At 34.5% G+C, this 23166-nt stretch overlaps 1 protein-coding gene across 3 annotated transcripts in view; it reads right to left on the reverse strand.

The window, feature by feature from the left end:
* Positions 1 to 23166, reverse strand: part of LOC118189345 (uncharacterized) — a 182496-nt gene that overhangs the window by 129204 nt on the left and 30126 nt on the right. The window contains exon 1 of one of the 3 annotated variants that reach the window (XM_085809433.1): positions 5702 to 5853. The exons of the other annotated variants lie outside the window; for them this stretch is intronic. The gene's annotated coding sequence lies outside the window, so the exon portion shown is untranslated. Of the gene's footprint in view, positions 1 to 5701; positions 5854 to 23166 lie in introns of those variants that run through there. 3 annotated transcript variants of the gene reach the window in all.

The raw sequence follows: 23166 nt of genomic DNA on the forward strand, positions 1-23166 counted from the left end.
ATTATATTACATAAAATATTTTTGAATTTTAACATTTCTACAAATGCGAATTTAAGACCTTTACTTATATATAACCTGGTATAAGAAAGAAGTATCGTTTAGAAATTCGCATTCGAAATATTCGCATGACATTCCCAAGATTTTTATTAAGGTATTTCTAGTAAATATGGTCACTTGAAAATCCTTCTTGACCAGTTACAGAGCCGACTGTATCATGGCCTTGAAGGGAAACCAGTTTTGGAAGGTCACGTGATAGAAATTGTCGACCTCTTTCTCTTCACTATAATCGCGAAGTTTATTTTTGCTGAAAATAATATTTTTTTCTTAAAATAATTGTAAGTAAAATCAATAAACGCGAGTGGGTCGCATGATTTACATTAAATTTTTCACAGGCGGTAAAAATGTATGACTTCAATAATTTTTAAAACAATTCAATAATTTTTACAACAATTGTACTAATTATTGTATTATTGTATTTTTAAAACAATTGTCTCAATGATAAAAATATCATTGAGAATCGCACATGGAAACGTTATTTCTGTAATTAAAATAAAAATGGAATCCCTTTATGTAATTTGAATCAAATTCCTTCCCAAAATAATATAAAATCCACATAAGGGGGAAAATTCAATAGATTTATGGATGTAAATTTTATTTAGATTTTCTTAATAGTAAAATAAAAACTGGATATCTCAATTTTGTAAAAACCGGGAAATGAATTGAAAATTCCTTAAATGTTAGAAAATTTGAGTCTAAAGATAACCTTACATGCATATTATGCTATAAATAAATCTTTCAAGAAAATTTCAAAGAACTGAATTCTAATTACATTCGTAAAAAGGACAGCTTTCTATTTGTGCCAGCTCCAATTTTATGTTGTATCACTTTTTCCAAACCATCCAAGAGGTAAGTGATTAAGCTTGTTTTTTTTTAAAGGTGGTTTTCCCAAGTTACAGGTCTATTCCACTATTAAAAATAAATTTATAAAACTTGGAGCTGCACCATATACACACATACTACATATTATACATAATCTATGCAGAAACAAAGCATGAATAAAAAAATTGTGACTTATTAAATGAAATATTTTAACTTTTTATATAAATATTTTATATTAATTTTGTCATTTTTATATTTTGTGTAATTATTTAACATTATTTTACCAATTATCAAACAGATATTTTCTAACCGCGTTTGTAAAGTCATTCCACAAATGCAAGAATCTTTTAAATTAAAGTTAATTCGACCTAACTGTATGCAAGATAACTTATATAAAAAAAACCTAATTTCTTTCCTGACATAAGAAATGTAACTTCCATGTTTTCAAGAATTTCACCAAATACGAAATGCACAACTGAAGATGTTAATAAAGCAACTGCAGATGGTAAAGTTAATTTCCCCCCCCCCCCATCTAATTCTTTAAGAAAACCAAAAATATCATCCGCTATATCTACTGAATGAATACTTTGCAACCAGACCTGGAAAGTATTGCATTTTACCACCTTTAATTCTTTCATGGAAGCATAACCTGAAACAGAAATCCGCACTGGTAAAATATCAGAAGAAACATTTTCTATAGAAAAATCATTAATTAGTAAATTTGAATAATCGTCAGTATTCACAAATGTAAAAGTAATCATCTGGTAAAAGGGACATTCATATTTGATGATGAAATTATAATATTGCTTTTAAAATGAAGCTTCTTCTCACTTTCTAATAATTGTAGGTAATTTATGTAATAATTTGAATCTGACATTTGCCATTTACTGATAATTCCAAAATGGGATTCAAGAGCACTAGTTTGAAATTTTCCTAACAATATGTATTCAGTTTCATACCTTTGAAACAAATATGGAATCAATTGAATGAATGTATTTGAATTTGTTATTAATACCTGAAATGTGCATGGTGGTAATGTTTCTTTTATCAGAACAGACTGTTTCCATATCTTGAGCCCCAACACTAGTTTCTTTAAGAAATTAATCTGCTCAACATTCTCAGAGTTAATAGAAGAACGGAATTTATCATTAAAGCTCCTACTTTCAAAATTACTTTTACAGTTTACAATTTTCCATCTTCTTTTATCTGATTTGGGTACAGAATAAGTAGTGACATGCTTGTTTTTGTCTTAACTGGATTTGCAACCAAATACACTGCAGTTTCGAGGCATTCTGTATCCAAGTATGCTATTAGAAAGAAATAATCAAAGTAAAGAATTCCTAATGTAGTATACCAAACAAATATTCAAAATAATACTATGCAAAATGTTCAAACTAGAGTAAATGCATTCGATGTTAAAACGAAATACTTGAATAGGCTTGAGAACAGCTACAAATTTTCCCAAATAAATCTAAAAATTAAAAAGATATAAAACGAAGTATAGATAAAACTATTTACCATTGCATAAAGCTTCAGTTATTTAAAATCACTTTAGAATAAAAAAATAATCCTCTTACATAACACTACTAGTAAAATACATATCTAAAAAGTCCACGACCACGAGTTCGCAACCACATACTACCACAAGAACACATCGACCATCTGGATCACGTGATTTTTGCGCTTCAAGGCCATTATAGAGTTGGCTGAAGACTAATTCAGTTACGAAAAACACTTTTCTTGTTAACATTTTTCTTCTCCGTTTCCCATTTTCAAACTGAAACATGATATATTTTTACTAAAGAGTGTGGCATAACTAAACCTCTAACTCACTCTTTAGTTTTTTAGTTCAGTCCTTGAACTGGAACCACGGGTCTGCGACAAATTGTTCAAGGAATAAAGTGTGCAGTCTTTTTCAAATAGCTTGTGTACGTACGTGTGTGTGTATTTAATATATAATGTTCTCGCCAATGATTGAAACGCCGGCATTCTATAGAATACATAGCCATTTTATAGAATGTCTGACTTTTTCAAGCAGAGTATGAGTTATTGTATAATTTCCCTAGGCATTCTATATGATAACTATCAATTCTATACAATGACAAATGCTATTTAGACAGAGTATGAAAAAAGGCCGTGATAACGCTGTTATTTCAAAGACGTGCATTCCTCAAAATTGCAAATGTTACTTTGAAAAAGTCATTAAAAAAATTTTATTCAATATATGTAAAGAAAAATAAAAGCTGTACCAAACAAAATTTATGCATTTCTTATGAAAGAAAACAATGTATGAAAACGTACGGAATTATGAAATGAATTTATTAAATGTAGGGATTATGGATGAATGTATTAAATACATGAATATTGGAAATGGATCTTAGATATGTTTCATACTTTGCGGCTTTGTCATTTGAAATTCTATAGAATGCCTAGGAAATGTTTGAACTGTTAATTGTTTCATTCATTGTCTAGTTTTCAGTATTCTATAAAATTCCTAGGTATTCTATATGCCTGCTCTCATACATTGCCGGTAACATATATGATATCTTTGAGTGGGAGACTGGATAAATCAGAAGATCACAATGTAGGTCTAGAAGAGTTAAACGAGGAGATCCTTAATTTGCGTCTTAGTTACTTGGAGAACCGCAATGCTTAAACTCATAAAAATAAATGAGGGAGACAGTTTGAAGAAAAGAACACATAACTTTATTCGCGAACATTCTTGCAGACCATATCATTCTTGGGCCCATGATGCACCCAACAAACAGAACAACAGAAAAAATGCCCATTTTAATGATCTACATGAAAATGCGAATCAAATATGACATAATATTTGCACATAACCAGGGTGACACTTCTAATATATTTGAATAATTATTGTAATTGCATTTGGATATGCTTACATGTAAATGGGCATCAAAGATTTTTACCTGTGCAGCAACTCGGGAATTAACGGGCGCTCCGAGCGTTCAGACTAAAAACATGACTTTAACAAGATTTGGGTAGCATTCTTTTTAATCCAATGGCAGGCACTTGCCTGCTATTTTATTGTAGAGGCTATTTTATCGTGGAAGTACCTAAGAGCCCCCCATCGTTATCTCCTCTGAAGGCACGAGCAGTTATAATCCAATGGCAGGCACTCGCCTGCTATTTTATTGGGGGGGGGGGCTATTTTATTGTGGAAGTACCTAAGAGCACCCCCCCCACCGTTGTCTCTTCTGAAGGCATGGTCAGTCATAACCATGTCTTCTCCGGGATTCGAACCCGGCCGCAGTAGGGTCCCGTAACCACTACACCGTCTGGGCGGCAAGACTTAAACAGCAATGCAGTAAATAAATCTTTACTACCTAGTGGGAATTTTTGAAGTTACTGAAAAATGTATTTCTATACAATATATATATACCTGCATCAGAAAGAACTTTGGTAATATTAAAAATTACATTGTAGAGTTATTAAGATTTTCTGAAGCAGAAGACATAAAATATGTAGAGTGCCCCAGTCGGGATTCAAAAAGACGAGAGCATTGACTGCGGCACTGACTGTTCCCGAATTCTAACCGGACTTGCTTCCAATCACACGACAAAGATATTCGGCAAGGAGAAAGAAAATATCTTACTGCGAACCATATTATGGCAAAACACGAGGTAAATAAAATAAGTATGTTGGAGCAGAAAATCGAAATAAATGTATTTTGAAAAAGCTTAAAAACTAAGCTTTTTTGCACATTCATAACGCTTTTAAGCTTTTACTAGTATTACTGATTTAAAATAATGCAACGTATTGATTCGAATGTATAAGCGGTTGAGAGGAAACTTTGGAGCAAGAATATTAACACTACATTTATATTTTTAATATAAAGATAAAATACTTCTTATGGTACTTTACTAAAGAGGCAAAAAATTTAATTTTTGGAAAGCTTTAAGATTGATTAAATTATAATGACAGTAGATTTTTCGAAACCAGGAAACGTGATCAATCAACTGTGTCTTCATCCGTATTCGAGTCACGAATCTTCCAAAGCCTACCTGGACGTGTTAACCACTTACACCATAAAAGTATGCAGGGTTAGGTTAGGTTATTTAATTATGGCAAAGCCTCGAGGGCTATCTGCCTAAGGGGAGGGATGCCTTCGTGGAGGACTTTCTAAGGGAAACTGGCTCGTATACACGTTACACATGGGGAAAACAACGAAAACACCCATGTAACCAGCCCGTTCGCAGGATTCGCACCTCGGACCGAACTACCAGTGTTCAGCGACTTTACCGCTCGGCCGCTGGTGGGCTAAAAATATGGTGGGAAGGATGTGATAATTTCTTTAAAATAATCTTCAGAGATACAGTCTACCAACCAATGACAGAACGCTTATTAAAAGAGTGCCGAGAATGTTCTATTTCTCTTTTAGGAAAGAAAGAAATGTTTTTTTAGATTTTCCACCTATGTAAACACTGATATTCTTTATTTACTATATACTGAAAACATATTGACAGTATTTTCTCTCTCTCTCTTTCCTTTTTTTCCCCGTGTGTATGAGCTTTTGATTGCCTGTGTACCCCATAGTATTTAAAAAATGAGAGAGTATAGCAAGATCTTACGAAAACGCTAAATAAACCGACACCATCTCGGTGAAACTGACTACCCTTTTCTAGAAATGGATTGATATTTTTCGCTTACTCGCAGAAGCATCACGGGGCTCTGCTAAACTTGAATAGACAGTACAGCGATAATTTCAACTTTCAATTTCTAGAAATTTACAGCTTTTATACAAAACAAAAAGAGAAAAGAGATGGACACAATATAAATCTAACTATAAATTCATAGTTACCTTCATCTTATACTTCCCTTCTCAAAGCATTTCCTATTATTTCAGCATCACATGTCAAACATGATAAAATTTTAATTTTCAAGAGGATTAAGAAGCGTTCTAGTCCAGTCAGACACACAGCGATTCACAAACAGCTGTTTACTTTTGCTCCATTGAAAAATTTCTGAGAGCTCGCAGGAATGACTAACGAACTTAAGTGGGACATACAGGAAATACACATATTTGTTAGTCTGCCATATGTTGATAACATAGTCTTTTGTTATAAATTTTCAAGGTCACTAGAACTTTTCCCCCTTTTCTTGCAGCTACTTTCTCACTTAGATCTGATGTCGCCACCAGAATGATTTCCTTATTTACACGCTCTACCACAAAATGCTAAGAAAGCGTCATATTTCTGTTTGACGCGAATAAACGAAAATCAGTATAAACGACTTGGGATATTAAATGCTATTCCGCTCGTTTGCTATACTGAAATCTATTCCATGTAATCAGTGCATAAATTAAACTTGACAATACATTATGAAAGCAAATGCATGAAATCATATATATTCATAGCTGTGAGAAAGGATTAAACACGAAGTGAAAATCGCTGTAACCTAAATTTTTGTGAGAACCAAAAGCGAAATAAATGCATGCGTATTTGTTTATTTATCATTACGTTATAATCTCCCATTTTGTTATTCTTATAATAAATTTCTTCGAATGAATATCAGATATTTTTGAATAAGTTTTCTCCTAATGAAACCAAAATCTTCCTCGCTTCCAGTTATATTGCAGTATCTGAGCATAAGTCCCCCTTCGACGTCCAATTTTTTTTGTTTATTTGTAGAAAGAAGATAAAGGAATGATGTTTTCACAAATCTCAAATACCGTGTTTGCTCGCGTAATAGTTGCTCTTTTTTTTTTGCCAGTTTTTCATTGTGAAAGTCTAGGTGCGACTATTATGCATGGAAATCTATTACACAATATTATACACTTTTGACGATTTTTTCTGCTTCAAAACTAGGGTGCGACTATTACGCGAGTAAACACGGTAATACTCCAAAAGAAAAAGATCTGAACTTCAGTCTAGATTTAAACTCGTTGGCGGATATTTAAACTCAAAATTCAGAGTGGAGTTTAATGAATCTATTATACTTTTTATTGCTGAATAAATTCAGTGGTAGGACATGCTTAACGTACAAAGATTTGTGTAGTTTAGGTATAGAAGACGAAATCTTTTTAAGGTTGAGGCTAGCTGAGAAATGTTTAAGATTTAATTTCTTGCATCTCAACTGCAGTTTATAGGGAAACAGCTTTAAATATTTTCTTAAAATTCACCTTTATAATGCACAGGACAACTTTAATTTCTTAGAATGTTTTTCGTTGATTTTTGTGTTTCTTCTTCCATTCTAGCTGTAACTCTTTCAATAGCTTTCTTTATCCTTGCGAATTGTATATAGTCTAATCTGTTTATTTAAAAAAAAAAAATAGGCACTTCAAGGTCGTTACGGCGTTCCTCTCATTTACGATCATTACGTCTATCATCATCAAAACATAGAGGAAATTAGGAGATTTTACAAAATTAAAGGACTTGACCATCTTTTCCAGTAGTCGTTCCCATGCTTACGACGCAAGCAAGAAGTGGGAATAATCATAGGTGCCTATTCTAAAGACGCAGAATATATAGTACGTAAATGTTTCTTCACAGAACCATTTTCTCGAAGAGTTGTGTAATTTCCGTATCAGTAATGGTTTGCCATTTAAATGCTGAGAAGATTAACGAGTAGCGTTGTGTTAATTTCCGAATCAATAATGGTTTGTGATTGAAATGCTTAGGATATCAGCAAGTTATAGTGGAAATTTATTTTCAAAGTCATACGTCTAAATAAAGAATATTTGAAAACAAAATTGCATTATTTTTATTTCTTGTTATTTCTCGAAATTCATCATAAGGAATTTCCCAGATGGCTCAGTTATCGTATCATCTTTATAAGGCATTTTCTTTCTCCTTCATGCCCCACCAGCGGCCGAGCGGTAAAGTCGCTGAACACTGGTAGTTCGGTCCGAGGTTCGAATCCTGCGGCTGGCTGCATGGGCGTTTTCGTGGTTTTCCCCATGTGTAACGTGTATACGAGCCAGTTTCCCTTAGAAAGTCCTCCACGAAGGCATCCTTCCCCTTAGGCAGATAGCCCTCGAGGCTTTGCCGTAATCACACACACACACACTTCCTCCTTCATGCCTTCGTGGTGTAACGATATAGCACACTCTGCACGTATTCGAGAAGTCCAGCTTCGAGTCCTGGCCGGGGCATTGCACATTTTTCATATCTCCTACTTCTAAATAACCTGATGATTTTACATCTTTATAAAATTGAAAAAAAAATTTCTAACGAAAACGTTGTTTACCTTTCAAGTTTTAAGAGTCAACCTGTGTATTACATAAAGTAGAACATTGAATTTCTGAAAATTCTTGTTTTTCATCAACCCATTCCAAAATCATGTGCACCATAATATACAAAAAGGAAAATTGAATGATTTGCCATTGAGTCTTAACTGATGAAAATAATAATAAAAAAAATTACACAGTTAATACTTTCTTTAATTTAATTTAATTTAATTTTACTTATTGTATCTTTTTTTATAATATTTTCCCATTTGCAGTGCTATTGTGCATTTGCTTATTTATTAATGCTATAATTTACTTGTGTAAGCCTCGCGGTGTACTTTGTGAAACATGAAAAGTTAAAATTAGATTTAACAAAAAAAAAAAAAAGGGGGGGGGCTTTCCGACAGCTGAAAACGGAGCAAAATGAAGCTTTTCATAAAGTTTAAAATCAGTGAATCTTTTCATGAATTTCAAAACAAATCTGCTAGCATATGCATCATTCTATGCTCAAAATTCCTATAAAACTAAGAGGCCTCTGTATAGCGATAGTTTTATTAAAAAATTCGTTAGAATAGAAGTTTAAAAATCAATCATGCCATAAATATTGATTAAAGTTTCGTGGCAACAGAAAACAGACTTCGAAGAGATCCTGATTATCATGTCTAAGAAAAATCGGTAATCGAAATTATTACAGCTGTTACAGAAGGAAGACTGAAGAACAGCAAAAATAGAATAGAAGAAAGTCTCGGAAAACCATTATTCTTGAAAACAAATTGCATTTCATGAAAAATCAAATTGAAGTGAAGAAATAAAGCAACGAAAATTGACTTTTAAAATTAAATCTTGCGGATTGTCTTTCATACTTGCTTTTAATTCTTTAGTATGTAAACCTAAAGACACGCCGCTGAAACACGGCAGTAGCCGAAGAAGACAACGCAGTTAAAATTGGCGACAAGGCTACTGAAGGAAATTCCAAAAGTCAGTTTTCATTATTTTGTTTCTTTTGTTCATTTCAACAATCATTTTTGTTATCATTCTCGTTAAGGCTTCAGAAAACGAAGCACCTAAGAATTCTGTCAAAGACATCGCAATAAATTTAGTCAGACCGTACCTATTAAATGAATATAATTAAGAAATGAAATTAGAGCAGCTTAAAAATAGCAAAAAGAACATGAGTACACAAACAGCTTTTCAATGCTTCAAGGAACTTAGTTCTAATTCATTTGAGATGTCACTTTTCCGGATGATACAATAAGACTCTATCATATACGTTCCGTAATAAAATTAAGAAAGGAATTCATAAACTTAATCTGTAAACTTTCTCTTTCCCATCTTCGTCCAGAAGACTATCACAATGGGAAAACCAGGAAAATATGGGCCGAGAATTCTGTTAATCTTTTTTAAACTATAGCATCCTCGTTGCGCCTGAAGACACGTCATATGCATAAATTTTCATCAAATTAGCTTGTTTATGCAGAAAAGAATAGATTAAGCATTCATTTCATGTACACAAAGAATCCATCTTAAAAGAAGAAGGATTCTTTAGGACTCAATATACGAGTAAATCAAACTTAAAATGCTTTGCTAAATCGATTTAACTTGTTTCATTCATGCCCATTTATTGTTGTAAAAGTGCTTTATTAGTAATATAAATTAGAAAAGAAAAATTCTGAAACATTTTAAATTTGTAATGGCAGGTAAAACAAAATGTGTATCAATATGGACAGCGTATATGCATAAAATTTGTTAGTTTGCTAATATTATTTAAAACTCTTACCTGTACTGACATAAACCATTCATAGCGGTAAAATGCATTATTAAAATCAGTTTAAATTACGTATGGCACTGTTATTCTTAACTGGAAGAATTAATAGGCAAATTTATTAAAAGCATTATGATTTCTTGCTTTTCTAAGCGTAAAAGCAGGTTTATTTAGAAAAGGTGTCAATCTGTATGTATAATTTTCATACACTAGCTTTCTTTGAAACACATGTTGTAAGGATCTTAAGTTTTACTAACGTTTATTTTATTTTAAATCTTTACTATCACTTCTTATTTTCTACTTCCGGCCAGAATTATAAGCGTGAAGGTTTTTATGCAAAGTTTGTCTGGCGAACGCCAAGTATTTAAGTGTGGCCTTTTTGCCAAGCGAAAGAGAGGAAACAGTAAGTCAACGTAGGCCGCTTACCTTAGAAGTTACGCAGTTGCTATTTGCCTTCCAGGCCAGAGGTTTTAATCCTCTTAATAAATTAAACGTATTGTAGTGTTCACAGTCTCTGTGCTACATACGCTTCTTGTTATTATAAGGCCAATCTTCCACGTCTGTTATTCTAAAGTTAAATTAGAGTTTAGTTTTATTTTTTATACCTTTTACGTTAGACCCCGAGTGGAGGGTCATTGTATTCCGAAGTACGGAAGTCATTGTATATAAAGAAAAATAAAGGGTTTTGTATACCCTTCGTCTGTATCCTGTCTACTTACTACAATTAGTGAACATAGCTTTAGTAAGCTCTCTGTTCCTAGTCAGGTCATTGTATGTTTCCGAAGAAGGTTAGAAGAAACATTGAACCTGATAGTGGCGCCCGACGAAGAATAACCATGGCCGAATTTCAAGAAGAACCTGTGCTGCCTGCAGAAACGGCTCAGAATCCAGAAATGCCAGCTGCCGCCCTGGAAGGATTTGGGTACATCGTCCAGACCATGCGCGCATCGATGAAACCAGAAGCAACATTTAATGGAAACTCACCGGTAACCAGTTTTTTGGAAAAATTGGATGACCACTTCATGCTCTACCCCGTGCACGAGTTTCAAAAAGTTACCTTAGCTACCAGCGCTTTGAGGGGCCAAGCGCTTAACTGGTTCAAATGTATCGGCAGAAGTCTCTTGGGTAAAGCAGGAAGTCCCACCTATACTTATGAAAATTTCAAGACTGCCCTACTAAAAGCCTTCCCTGTTGTAAGGGATCGTGCGAAATTAGAAACGGAACTTTTTAGCATATAGCAACAAAGAATCGAAAACCTCTCGAGCTTTATTTTAAGAAAAATTCACGTTTTCAAGCTCTTGTATGGAAACCGTCCGGATCCTGAAATAATTCAAGTGATTTTGCCGAGGTTACTACCCCAAGTGCAAGACTTTATTGAATTGAGAAATCCGACTACACTGGAAAAGTTATTTGAGCTAGCAATCCAGTTTGAAAGTAGAAGAACGGCGGACGTCGAAAGAAGACGCCAGTATCAACAGCGAAACCAATTTGGTACGCCAAGACTACAACAAACTCAAGCATACGGCTACGGAGAAAAAGCGAATCAGTGGGCAAGGAAACCCGAGCATTCAAAAACAGCCGGCGAACGTCGACAGTTCAATAGCAACCCAGGAAAAAAGTCTCAAGGCCAGGGGAAAAAGAAGGAAAGCACGGAAAGGAAAAATAATTTAAACTAAAACGGATTTCTGCTGACGAGAGGGTGCGGAAATCCGAAAGCCACGAAAACCCCTCTTCCTACAAGATAAATACAGTAATGGTGAAACATTTGACTCTTCCGAAGATTGAAGTCTTGGTGAATAATATCCCGGCCACCGCACTCCTGGATACCGGCGCGCAGTGTTCCTGTGTGGCAGAAGTCTTTTTTAGAAAGTATTTTCGCAAATACCGCATATATAATGCGGATAATACGACAGTATTAGCGGCGCAAGGAAAAGAATGTAAGTGCGTAGGTAAAGTACCTTTATATATCCGTATCAAGGACGAACAAGTAAAGGTGATGTTTTTTATAGTAAAGAATTTGCAAGCACATTTAATCCTAGGAATAGACTTTCTTTCAGACGCACAAGCTACACTGGATTTTAATGAAGCGTCCCTTAGGCTGACAATGAAACCAGTGCGTGTAGAAAAGGTTGAACCGCCAAGGTTAAATCTTGACCACCTGCCTAATGACGAGCAAGATAGAATCCGACAAGTGGTAAGTGAATTTGCTTCCTTATTTAGTGATATTCCAGGATTTACTCAGGTTACTAACCATAGTATTGACACCGGAGATGCATTGCCGGTTCGTCAAAAACCATACCGGTATGATAAGAATAAGGAAAAAATTATAGAATGGCATATTACCGATATGCTACGTAAAAAGATCATAACGCCCATCTCAAGTAGTTATGCTAGCCCGGTGGTTTTATGTAAGAAAAATAATGATTATCCTTTGGAGCATCCAAAAAGGTGGAGATTCGCTATTGATTACCGTAAATTAAATTCCATAACGAAATATCCGGTATATCCGTTACCGATCATAGAAGAAATTTTAAGGAACATAAAATCAACCAAATTTATGACGACTTTAGACTTAACGAATGGTTATTTTCAAATAAAGGTCAGGCCTGATAACCAAGTCTGGCACTTAAGCATTTTGCGTATGCCGTTTGGCCTTTCTGGGGCCCCAGCAACATTTCAGCGATGCATGGACGTTGTGTTAAGAACTGTTCTTGGAAAGTCCACATTTATCTATTTAGATGATATCATTATTACTAGTGATAATCTCGACCAACATATACAGGATTTAAGACAGGTGTTTTCTTTATTAAATGAGGCCGGTCTAAAAGTTAATGTCGAAAAGTGCAAATTTGCAGCCCCTGAATTAAAATATTTAGGTTACAAAATATCGCAAAAAGGGATCGAGACAGATGAATCAAAAATAATCGCTGTACAAAAGTATCCGACTCCAAACACGGCAAAGAAGCTCTCTTCTTTTCTAGGACTTTGTTCATATTATAGGTCCTTTATAAAAGATTTTGCGGCTATCGCTGAGCCATTGTTAAAATTAAAAAGGAAAAAGGCAAGATTCTCGTGGACGGCCGAAGCCAATAGTGCTTTCGAAAAATTAAAACAAGCATTAACGCAAGCCCCTGTGTTGAAATTTCCTGAAAAGGATGGAAATTTAGAAATTTCAGCGGATGCTTCGGATTATGCGGTAGGAGCGGTACTTTCGCAAAATCAGCAGCCCGTGGCATTTTTTAGCCGAACTTTAAATCAAACACAAAGAAACTATTCCGCGATCGAGAGAGAGGCACTTGCAGTTCTGTTAGCAGTGCAAAAGTTCCGAGTCTATTTTGGAAAGGCGCCGATAACAGTATATTCTGATCATGCGGCGGTAACTAGATTGTACTCAGGGAAAAATTTATCCCCAAGGTTAATAAGATGGGCACTCAAGCTGCAAGAATATAATCTGGTAATCAAGCATACCCCCGGAAAGGAAAATATCGTAGCAGATGCCCTATCACGAATTAAATTAGACGAACAGGGTAATACCGTAAAAGTTGCAATGCTTACAGCGTGTACAATAAATTCCCGAGAAACTGTAATAACCGAACTGGGTAAGGATCCTGAGTTTAGAAGTATTTATGAGTATTTGAAGGATCCTGAAAATTTTAGCCACCAAGATATTGTGGCGATAAGAAATAGGGCGGCCCATTACGAACTAATAGATGGTCTATTATTCTACACAAAAACTACGAATTCCAACAACGAATTTCGACCTGTTATCCCAGCTACTCTTAGATTAAATATCCTGCAAGAGCTCCATGACAGCCCTTTAGCTTCTCATGCTGGTATTCGAAAAACTATCCAACGCGTACGCGAGGCAGTCTACTTTCCTGAACTGCAAAAGTTAACAAGGGCGTATGTCCAGTCCTGCCCAACATGTCAAGCCGTTAATTATATTAATTTCCGCCCGGCAGGGTTTCTAAATAGTATTAAATCCGAATTTCCAAATGAAATAATTGGCATCGATTTATTGGGCCCTTTCCCAAAAAGTCAGTTAAATAAAAGTCGCTATCTCCTTGTTATGGTTGATCATTTTAGTAAATGGACCGAAATTGTTCCCTTAAAACGAGCCTCCGCGAAATTAGTTACTGATTCTATTTTAAATAAATATATTTTAAAATACGGGGCGCCCCTAAAAGTTATATCGGATAATGGTCCTCAATTTGTAAGTAATATATTTGAAGACATGTGCCAAAAACTGGGCATACGTCATTTAAAAATGGTCCCGTATCGGCCGCAATCAAATATAGCGGAACGGGTCAACAGAAATATAGTGAAAATTATCCGTAGTTATGTTAAAAATTTTCATAAAAGCTGGGATAACTATGTCAATGAATTTGCTTTCGCCCTTAGGACCGCAAAACATGATACAACGGGAAAAACTCCTGCTGAGTTATTTCTAGGCAGAAAGATTATAACACCGTTAGATAAATTATTTTATGTGCAACAAAGAGCCCCAGAATTTAAAATGGGTGATATAGAAAAACTAATAAAAGAAGCAAAAAAGAATACGGAAGTAGCACAAAGAAAACAGAAATTATATTATGACTTGAAACGACGGGGAGTAACTTATAAAGTAGGGGATGAAGTTTTAAAAATTAAGCATTCACTTTCTTCAGCACCAGAAGATAAAACTGCCAAATTTTTTCCACGATTTGAAGGACCATATGTTATAGAAAAAATAACTCACGCTGTTGTAGTGTTAAAGGCCAGAAATGGTGAAACCTGTTCCGCAAATATTGATCAAATTAAGCCCTACTTCGATCGTAATAAAATGCAAATCTTTTCAGATCTTTTGCAGGATCCGGCACGGCAGACACCGCAGGTACAAGTTCCAGAGGTGGGAAAACGACAAGTACAAGGGCAAGCCAATGAGAGACAGAAGCAAGTGAAAAGAAAATTGCCCCGCGGAAAAATTGAAGGTAAAAAAAAAAAGAAGCCGTTCCACCGTCCAGAAAACAGAGTTCACGAACACCCCCAGAATGAAGAAGGGAGAAGGACGACGTATGTGAAGAGGACCAGGAGAAATGACGGCAACTATAACCCGGCTTTAAAACGGAAGATCGACTCATCCGACAGAACTCTCCGCAGCAAAAGTCGCCGAACTGCGGAAGGGCCATCAGCGGCGGAGGAAAAAGTACAAGAAAAATTTGAACGGCCAACAACGAGGTCCAAGCAGGATCACGACAGAAGTTTCCCGGTTCCGCCAAGACCAGCTGCCTTCAAACGGCCAAGACCACAAGCAGAGGGGAAAAGGAAGGTGTTCAAGGGTGGCCGTACTGGTGAAAAACGGAAGCTTCCAGAGGAAAGCACTGAAGGGCGAGCCCGTACAAGAAGGAGGATAAACCAGGCTACGGTCTGCAGTACCTTTAAAGACTGGGCCCAGAAAAGGATGTCCGAATATTACAAAGATAAGTAAAATTTTATGTTACTTTGCAAACTTAAGTTAATCTTTCATTCTTACTGCAAGTGGCAGATTTCAAGAAGTTTTACCTCATGCGAGGTCTACCTTTATCGCCAAAAGGGCGAGAAATGAGTTGTGACCGATTTTCGTATTATGTTTTTAAATTACTCGTGCGTAAAACTAAAGTTGATGTATAATAGCGTTGTGTAAAGACTTAAATATTGTAAAAAGTTATTGTATAAATTTTATTTAAAACATTCTAGCAAGAAAGAAGTTTTAGTCTGAAAGACTTTTTGAAATGTAGTATTATTTCAATGTAGAAAGAATTGGCACTTGCTTTGAAAAGAATAGAAGTTAACAATGTACTACTAATGTATGTTTTCAAATGTGTAAAATTAACGGCATGTTGATATGTTCTTATATACATGTGTTCTGTTATTTTAAATGTTAAGAAATACCGTGATATGGTAAAAGTGAAAGTAATGTTAAAAATTTGTTATTCGTGTGACTGTAAAGACTAAATCATGGCGAATATATGTTAAAGGTTGAATGATGTAGTTAGGCTCTCTGACGCTACACATTAGAGTTAGCCACTTTTAGAATAGTACCTCAGGGTTTAGAGTTGAAAGTAGGGTGTGTTAAGAGGTCTCGTTATGTTGAATTTTAACACGTTAGTGTTTTGATTGTAGGAGGAAGTGTTGAACACATAGACATAAACACATTCGTGTTTGGTGTTCTTTTACAACACATGTCAGAGAGCAAGGGGAGAGATAATTAAAATAGTCATGAATGAAATAAGAATGTTAAGAGAAGTATATTCTATATGTTATTTGCAATGTCATTGTGTAACATTTCATTAAACTAGTTTTCCTTCCAGATCTCTGGAAGGAACCAGAATTGAATAAAGCTCCTGTTTAGATGCAGTACAGATGAAAAAAAAAAAAAAAAGATTGTTGTAGATCCTGGGAGCTGCTATTGTAACAAATTTCTTTCTTTTAAATTTTCTAGTTTCTAACGAAGTTATGATTGTAAAAGGTTGGCCTCGCGTTATATTCTAGAGCTAAAAGTTTTCAACAAGGTCGTTTCAGACCTCAGTTTCAAACTAATTAACTCTGGCGGGAAGTATGTAAGGATCTTAAGTTTTACTAACGTTTATTTTATTTTAAATCTTTACTATCACTTCTTATTTTCTACTTCCGGCCAGAATTATAAGCGTGAAGGTTTTTATGCAAAGTTTGTCTGGCGAACGCCAAGTATTTAAGTGTGGCCTTTTTGCCAAGCGAAAGAGAGGAAGCAGTAAGTCAACGCAGGCCGCTTACCTTAGAAGTTACGCAGTTGCTATTTGCCTTCCAGGCCAGAGGTTTTAATCCTCTTGATAAATTAAACGTATTGTAGTGTTCACAGTCTCTGTGCTACATACGTTTCCTGTTATTATAAGGCCAATCTTCCACGTCTGTTATTCTAAAGTTAAATTAGAGTTTAGTTTTATTTTTTATACCTTTTACGTTAGACCCCGAGTGGAGGGTCATTGTATTCCGAAGTACGGAAGTCATTGTATATAAAGAAAAATAAAGGGTTTTGTATACCCTTCGTCTGTATCCTGTCTACTTACTACAATTAGTGAACATAGCTTTAGTAAGCTCTCTGTTCCTAGTCAGGTCATTGTATGTTTCCGAAGAAGGTTAGAAGAAACATTGAACCTGATAATGTAACTGTAAGTTTAATATGCATGTAAACTGATTATGATTTAATATCAAATTCTGATTTAAGGGGAGTTATTTGGCTATTTTTAAAGTTTTCAAACATTCATGTTTTGCAGTTGAATAGGCACGATTATTAAAAGATATCGAAGTGGGTCATCTCGTTTCAGTATCCTTTGCACATTCACTCTAATTTTAAATGCATTCTTTTGACAATAAACAGAGCTCTAACTTTTTGCAAGACATTTTTCGCAACTGCTCCGCGTTTGTAACCGTGAAACGCAGAAGGAACAAGCTAAGGAGTCAGAAATTTCTTTCTGTGTCGAAACTGAAAACTAAATATCGGATTTGTAATTTGCTTAAAAATAAAATTAAATTATGATATCTGTATCTCTATCTAAACAGTCTTCATTCAGAAGTAACTTCTTTGATGGCAAGAACTAATTCAAAATTAGATGTCCTCAATGATTTCAACAATTTCTAAGGTTTAAGGCCGAAGTTTAGACGAGATTCAATCTCAGAATATGCTATCATCCAGGTGACGTCTCTTCCTTTTCTTAATTCAATATATACAAGAATGATCTAGTATGCTTTGGCCTATTCGCTGGATCGGATAGCTCCAAGCAAAATGTAACATATTCATATCGATATCACTGGGAATTCGCAGTGGAAAAATTTGAAGCATTCTATTTTTTTCAGTCAGTCATTTTGCTTTGCTGAATGCAGATAATTACTTCCTTCTGTAATAGAAGTTTTTTTTTAACTCGGGAACCTAAATAACACAGGAGCTAACTGATAATGATGAGAATCTCTTCGTGGAGGACTTTTAAAAGTAAAACTTCGTCATATTTCCTTTAACGCATTGGGAATAACTACGAAAATCCCATGCAGCGAGCCCTTTCAGTGGAGCTCAAACACAGGTCCATTTGCTAGCATTTATCAGTTTTATCCTGTTCGTGGGCTCCTATACAGTAGAATAACGCTAAGTAATTCGAACAGTTTGTAAACATTTTTATTCTGAACAACAATTGACGCTTCTCAGTTAATTTTAGTTGATTCTTGAAGAAAATTTGGGAAATGCCTAAGAGATTCTACCACTATTTCATATATTTGGTTCTGTTTGCAAACAGAAGAAAAGCTATTAATACTGTATCCTTTGTATTTTCTTTCAAGCCTTTTATCCTTTGATCACATTTATAAGCATGTAAAGAATTTCTTTGGCCGCATTCCTGCGATTCTAAAAGTGGTTGATGTAACCAGACCCAACTTTACCAACCCTGATCTGCTTCCGATTGCACCTGAAGCACAAGGTCTCTTTGGATCACTGACCATCTGTTCACTCTAAACTAGGTCAGGCAAGCAAACTCCCATAATTAACGTTTTTACCGTCAAGCATCGTAACTACTGATTGAAGGGGTTGTTCGAAGCTCCTAATGATTCTATATCGAAAGGGGGCAATATGAACATCTGAAAGAGAATAAAAATCGAAAGCGAGACGGAATTCGAGTAGTTACAGTTTAATGGTTATTTCAACTGATATTGAGCTATGCGGAAGCACCCTGCCCAAAAAGGATCTCTCTTGGAAATATCTATAAAACCTATCCCATGTCTGTTTCTATAACAGACAGAGGGGTGAAAATGCGGAAACGAGTGCATCTCAAAACGTCAGAGGTCGTTACTGGAGAAAAAAAAGATTCACTGACCCATGAAAGGGACGATCCAGAGATGAAGGAAAATCTTGCACGTGACGAGGTCAGGCATATCAGGAAAAGCAAAAGATCCAAGATTATGATAGAAAATGATTCGCCAAATTTGTGTTACGAAGGCCAAGAGAAAGGTCGTCTTACTGGTATTACGCATTTTTTTTTTTTTTTTTGAAGAGAAAGTAAAACTTTAACTGCTTTGCATAAAAAACTTGCGCATGAAACTTAACGCAAAACCAAGATCGCTAAGCATACTTCTTTGTGCGCTATTAGGGATATTTCTTTGCTGTATATGCTTTAATAGTTTAAGCACCATATTCAGTATATCATGAGTTGAAAAATATAAAAAGTGGGATGAATATATGTTGCCAAGATTTGAGAAATATAATTTTCATACATGTGACAAAGTTTCAAGATTTACCTTGGAAAATAAAAAAAAACAATATTTGTTTTATAATAATACCTAAAGAGCTATGATTCTACACTGTATGTAAAGGTCTTTCAGTCAGCTTACACCTGAGCTCTATTAGAAGGAGATTCTCTAAATAGGCAATAGATTGGATAAATTAGATTATGGCAAAGAATGCGAGGGCTATATACATAAAGAAAGGAATGCCATTGTGTGAGGTTAAGCAAATTACTCACAATATATAAAACGTTGCTAAAAGTACGAAGCTTCCTCGAACTATTTTTTCGAGTATTTATGTTACACACCTAATATAAATGCACGTTCATTTTACTGAAGTAGGGCCATTTTTTGCTAGTATTTGTTTATTTGTGAATTAACTACACGATGAAGCAATTATTGCATCAACTGTGCAAAGTATTTCTGGGTTTTTAATACATACATTTCCTAAATTAAATATTTTTGTATAAAAGGTGTCATCTTCCCATCTTTTGGTCCAGCCACTACATAGTATGTCAGATTTTACCTCAAAAGTAAAATGAAGCTGTTTGACATTTTCAGAAAAAAATGAAGACCTATTTCTTCAACCGGAACAAAATAAATTGCATCTGAAGCAAAGAGAAAATAAAGTTCAAAGCGACAGCCAGAGAAATCTAGCTCAGGGATGTATATTATAAGCATGTGTCTAGAAGTGGTTGACCTATAAGACAGTACTTCAATGAATACAGTGGATACAAATAAAAATATTGCATCCTTCCAAATAGAAAATTAGAATTCACCTTTTACGTTGGCAGTAGATACGTAGAGTTGTATTTGTACAGTTAAAACTAAAAACAGGTAAAATAATTATTGTTTGAATTGTTTCATAAGGTTGTAGATATCATGATGAATGTAAAATTTCACAGTAAAAGATGAGTAATACTAAAGGGAGCATAAAATCTAAAACTGGGATATGATATTTAATACAGGCTTGCATGTAGATAGAAGAATGAATTGAGTAGGATGATACACTTAGCCTTTCGAGTCCTAAAAAGGAGTTGGGATTAAAATTTCGCCGTTTCTTTCTTTTCTCGGAAATCACACAAACTATGAAATAACTGAAGGTCTTAGCAAATTATTAGTAACAAAGCTCTTAGCAAATTATAAATAAACAAACGAGAGAACTGTTATAACTGAGGTGTGAGCAAACTATGAATGATATACGAGCTGTCTGTGCACAACGATCTTTTGAAAAATGATAAACATGGGACGAATCACAGAGTACAAAATTTCAGAATCCACAATCTCTATGAAAATATATTAGTTGTTGTATTTGAAATTTTTACAACATAAATCGCAAAACTTATGAAGTGCCTACTGTGTTATAGACCTTAATTTTGCTGACACATATAAAAAAATATAAAATAAGTAAAACACATAAATTAGGTGACAACAAAAAGTCGCATTGAAATTAAAACATATATATTAAGTTTGTACGTTAATTATTGATTATTAGTGTTATATTTTTAAAGTATTTACTACAACTTTCGAACGAACAACTTTCAAATATGATATACGTATGATATTGTGCAAAATTAAAGTTACAAGTACATTTTCCTTGAAATAATTTAAAAATAGCTACATTAATGTTTTAGAAACTGATGCCACATAAAATTTGGGGATTGGTAAATCTAATATAAACATCTAGTGGTTGTTATAAAGTTAAAAAAATACGTCTGCCTATTCCCCTACTAAGAGATGTGAAAGTGATCGATTTCCAAATTTGTGAAAGTATATACAGAAATGTGTTTTATGAAGGCAAAATCGCAAGATTGACTGATTTCAATCAAAATAAGTTCTTGCTATAACATAGGGAAGAATTAGGGGGGCATCCATCGATAAGCTTGTCACTGATCAGTGTCGAGAGGAAATCCCGCGATGTCTACGATTGTTTTATTTCCTAACACAGCAAGATTGGGGGCATATCGTCTTCCACAATGAGTCGAAATTCAGTACACAGAGTGATTATCGACAAGTCTCCAGCTGGAGAGAGCCTGGAGTCCTCTGTCCTTTTACCCTCCTAAGGCAAATCGACATCTTTGATGGACATGAATTACTCGTGGGGACATCCCTGAATATCTTCAATGCGGGCACTGTGAACGCGAGAGATGAAGTTCTTGAGGCCTTATATAGGCTTTTCCGAGGAGCTCTTGGAAAGATTTTTACTTTTATGAACGATAATGTGAAACCACTCAAAGCTCAATTGACCGACGATTTTCTGAAAGAAGAGGGTATTCCCCATATCGTGTGACAAGTGAAAATCGCCAGACTTAAATCCACCGTGTGGGATCTTCTAGGAAGAGTCATTTCTAGACGTTGGCAACCTCTGAAAATCATCCAGGCATTAAAAATCTTGCCTTTTAAAAGAAAGGGATATGTTGCCACATGCTATGATCAACCTTATTATTTGCATTATTCAGATCCATTGAGAGACATGTAAAGCTGTGATGAATCGCCAAACACTATTAACCAAACCACACTGGATCTAAGAGGTGTCACATTTACGCATTGATTATTTTGTTATGTCACTATTTTTTATGATAATATTGGGTGTCTGTGTACAAAACTTCATTACAATAAAGCAGTTATTTTTTGGGACGTCATATATTGAGTTTCTCAATTTATATCCCCAGTTTATGGTTCAACATTCCGCATTCATGGTTCAACCTATTGCCAATTCGTGGTTCAACATACAAGTATTACCAAATAATGGTTCAACCAAAGCGCCAAACAATGATTCAGTATTTCATCATCTTTTGGTTGTAACTTTTTCAGGTGTATAATTTGGCACCTTGAACCAATTTTTTTAACAATGTAACCTCAATTTTGGACACCGGTGAATATATACTCGTATTCATTATATTCAGAAAATTTCTTACACTATCTTTATTTTCGCAGCCATTTGTGTTCCAGATATACTTTTACAATTACAAAAATTATTTAAATAAAAATATTAACGTTTCGGTATTTAAATTCTAAAAAAATTAATTTTGTGAAAATTTCGAAATCAAGCATTTTACTATAATGATACCATACCATAAGGATGAGGAATTAAGCGTTCCCCATTCTTATGATACATTTAATAAAAGTTTATCCTACAAGATAAAACGCAGAATTTTTGTAATTGGAAGCATATGTTTACTGCCAAAGGTTGCAAAAACAAAGCTTACATAAGGACTGTAGATATGGCTGATGCAATTGTTTTATTAAAGAAGCAATGGTATGGGACAGCTCGGCTGAGTAATTTTTCATCTTAAGTCATTACGTTGAATTATATATTAGAAAATTTTATTTCAATATTGTACACATTATAACATCGTCCCCCTCCCGAAAAAAGGAATAAAATTATTTTCAAACATTTTATTTATTCAACAGCGGTGAGATGCAGACAATATTATATGAATAAGATAGAGAGAAGTTATAGAGCTATAGAGAAGATACTATAAAAAGATTAAAGAGATAAGATTAAAGATTAAAGCGATAGCTAGAGAGAAATTCTGAACCCAAGGTACATTGGGAAGGCAAGAAAAGCTTTTATTAATTTTATTATCTGTGTAAACCAGGAATGACCGAACTTTACGCCAGCGGGGATCTTCATATTAAAATCCTATGATATTCAAGAATATCCTATGATCCTATCTATGAATCCTATGCTATCTTATGATATTTATTACATTTAGAAAAGTAGCGAAACAGTTTTTAATAGAAAATAATATTTTAAATAAATTAATAATAAATTTCTTATTTCTATTTAGTGCTAGCTAGTTTAGTTAGTTAATAAACACAAAAGAAATAACTCATGTTGCTGCTGTTTTGTAATCAAGAAGTTATTTTCCTACGACATAAAAATTTTAATCCCTTTTGATATGTCTAACGCTTTATTCCCTGATAGAAAATAAACATTCTTTTTCTGATTTCAGTTTGTTTTAGCTATAGCTGTTTACTCAGAAGTAAACTGATATCGAAAGGAAACGAGTTTGTCTTTACACTAATTTGAAATGTTTTCCGAGATGTGTAAAGAATAACGCAGTAATTT

The sequence above is a fragment of the Stegodyphus dumicola genome, chromosome X2, assembly GCF_044657685.1.
Source record: "Stegodyphus dumicola isolate Sdum_Otavi_A_Nest chromosome X2, ASM4465768v1".
NCBI classification, from domain to species: domain Eukaryota; kingdom Metazoa; phylum Arthropoda; class Arachnida; order Araneae; family Eresidae; genus Stegodyphus; species Stegodyphus dumicola.